Source organism: Myotis brandtii, unplaced genomic scaffold, assembly GCF_000412655.1.
Source record: "Myotis brandtii unplaced genomic scaffold, ASM41265v1 scaffold426, whole genome shotgun sequence".
NCBI lineage: Eukaryota > Metazoa > Chordata > Mammalia > Chiroptera > Vespertilionidae > Myotis > Myotis brandtii.
In genome coordinates, this window is record NW_005366314.1 from 600,726 (window position 1) to 603,796 (window position 3,071).

Below are 3,071 nucleotides of genomic sequence, written 5' to 3' on the forward strand. Positions count from 1 at the left end.
AGGGAAAGATGGAGGTCAGGAGGTGCCGGCCGCGCCTCTCACCGGGCCCCGTCCAGCCTGCCTGCCTGGGGGGCCATCTCGGTCCTCATACACCAGAGCCCTCTCGGGTCAAGGGGACCCGCCAGAACCCCAACCCACCTCCAGGGCCGCGGTTCCAATCGGGGTGCCGGGGGGTTCCACAGCGCCCAAGGCCTGGCCGTGTCTGGCGCACCAACCTCGTCTCCCTAGACCAGGGGGCCTCAAACTTTTTAAACAGGGGGCCAGTTCACTGTCCCTCAGACCGTTGTAGGGCCGGACTATAGTTTAAAAAAAAACTATGAACAAATTCCTATGCACACTGCACATATCTTATTTTGAAGTAAAAAAACAAAACGGGAACAAATACGCTATTTGTATTTGCACGTGGCCCGCGGGCCGTAGTTTGAGGACCCCTGCCCTAGACTGTCAGATAAAACATGGCCGCAGCCAGCACGGCCACACCCGCCTGGTGTGAATGAACCAACATGACACCCGTTTCTGCCAGGTTGACGGAAAGCACATTTTGGGGTGCGCAGCGTTAGTGGCCACCTGACATCTGCGTGCGTGAGAAAGGGGAACTCGCGCTTCCGCAGAAGTGCCTCCTGGAGGCGTCCGATCTCCCGTCAGACACGTCTTAGCGACAGCCTCTGGCTCCCGGGAGCCGCCCTTCCAGTCTCCCCTCCACCGTCCGCCCACCAGGACCCTGAGCTGAAACAGCCCAGCTTCCTGCTCTCTCCTCTGGGGGGCGGTGGGCATCGGCGGGGTGCAAGCTCCTGTCAGAGCTGAAGTGCCGGTGGGCGCTGCGTGCGTGTCTCTGCTTCCCCTCCAGTTTTTCCTGAACTTCCTGTTGGAAATACTTCTTAACCAAGTGCACGGAGGGCGCCCGGGGGAGGCGTGTGGCCGGGCAGGGGCTACAGAAGAGGAAGCGTGAAGGCCGCGTGGCCGCGGGGGAAAGTGAGCGCCCGGCGCCCGGCACGTCCCCGGGAGGAAAGGTCAGCCGCCGCTTCTGCTTCTGCTTCTCGGAAAGCTCGGCTCTGCTCTGCCGAGGCCACAGCGGACCGGCTGCTTTCTGGGGGGAGGGGTCAGCGCAGCCTGACCAGGCACAGGCCCTGAGCCAGACTGCAGTCCTCTTTCTGAAGAATTTATGTTTCACCCTGACCGGTGTGGCCCAGTGGATAGAGCGTCGGCCTGTGGACTGAAGGGTCCCGGGTTCGATTCCGGTCAAGGGCATGTACCTTGGTTGCAGGCACATCCCCAGTAGGGAGTGTGCAGGAGGCAGCTGATCGATGTTTCTCTCTCATTGATGTTTCTAACTCTCTATCCCTCTCCCTCTCCCTTCCTCTCTGTAAAAAATTAATAAAATACAAAATCGACACATAAAAAAAAAAATGAAAGACAGGGAAGCAATATAGGTCCAAATTCACCTGCCTAGTAATGGACATTCCGACGCACGTAACTGTCAGATGCCCACTCTAACCTGCTTTCAGGTACAAGAGCGAGCTGACCGTGGTTTTATCTTAACAGTCCCCTGGAGACGGATTTCCTGCATCTCGTCCTGATTCTAATTCGCTTCATTTCCCAGCAGGCGGGTCGCCCTATTTATTTCTGAAATAATAACCACGGTTCAAGGTACCTTCCAGAGAGGAAGGGGGAGAGAGAGAGAAACATCCATGAGGAGAGAGACTCATGGATCGGCTGCCTCCTGCACGCCCCCTATTAGGGACCAAGCCCACAACCCGGGCATGTGCCCTGGACTGGAATTGAACCCAGGACCCTCCAGTCTGCAGGCCCACGCTCTACCCACTGGGCCACACCGGCCAGGGCTGCAGCCGGACTCTCGGGAGTGAGACGCTGGGATCTGGGATCGGGAAGCATCACCCGCTCTGGCTGCAGGTCACACAGCACAGGACTGGGTCTCCGCTTCCCTGGATGCATTTCATCCTCCTCCTCTCACCTCCTCAGAGGCTTTTTGGAAAACTGAACGCTACTTCCGGACGCCTCACCGGCCCAGAGGGAACCCCAGGGGGCTGTGGAGATGTCCTCAAGCTCCTTCCATGGAACACATCCTGTGCTAACTACGCTCCGTCAGCATGTCCCACAGCCGCCGCCTCCTGCCACGGCTGGGACGGAGGCCCTGGGTCTCCACGGTGGGCCCCGAACCCGCGGGAGGGGGTCCTGTCAGTCTTTGGGGGAGTCCTGGGGTTAAAGTGATATTCGTAATAGCATCAGGAGCCCAGCGGGCATAGCTCCGTGGGTGAGCGTCGACCTGTGAACCAGGAGGTCAGGGCTCGATTCCTGGTCAGGGCACACGCCCGGTTATGGGCCCGATCCCCAGGGTGGGGCGTGCAGGAGGTGGCCGATCGATGACTCTCTCTCATCATGGATGTTTCTCTCTCTCTCCCTCTCCTGTCCTCTCTGACATCAATAAAAACATATTTTAAAAAACAGTATTGAGAAGTGACTGTCTTTTTCACGGGCTGCTTTCTGCACCACGGGAGCGGGGCAGACGGTGGCTGAAGCGTGGGTCCTTGGCGCCAACCAAGATGTCAGCATCGAAGGACCTGCATCGCAAAGATCGTCATTTATCTCGACGGTGCCCAGGGAGGGTGGCTTTCATCAGGCAGCGACCGTGCGTGTGCGTTTTTGGACAGAACAGGCAGTGCTCCGAGCGCGTCTACCACAGACTCAGTGTGACCGCGTCTGAGCCGGACGCTTCATGGGACGCCGTTCCGTGACTGACAGACACCCGCTGGCTCTCCAGAGGGGCCCGCACGGTGCTCTGAGAAACGCCCAGTGTGCCTGTCCCTTCGAGGTCAGCCATCGGCCGTCGCTGTGGCCGCTGACGGGGTCCAGCTGTCACAAACTGGGCCCCTGGACATCGCGACGGCGCCCTGCGAGCTCGGCCGCCTCCTGACACACGACAGCTTTCCCGACAGTTTCCGGGTGATGTGAACAAGCGCGATCTTTGAGAACACTGTGACGCTGGAGCTTTTAAATGAGAGGGTATTGCTTGTGGAGAGAGGGGAGGAGAGAAGCGAGGGCCGCGCTCACCT

At 59.0% G+C, this 3,071-nt stretch overlaps 1 protein-coding gene across 1 annotated transcript in view; it reads right to left on the reverse strand.

Annotated features, from left to right (window-relative positions):
• The window catches only part of ANKRD55 (ankyrin repeat domain 55), a 24,605-nt gene that overhangs the window by 7,436 nt on the left and 14,098 nt on the right, over positions 1–3,071 (reverse strand). The window lies entirely within an intron of this gene.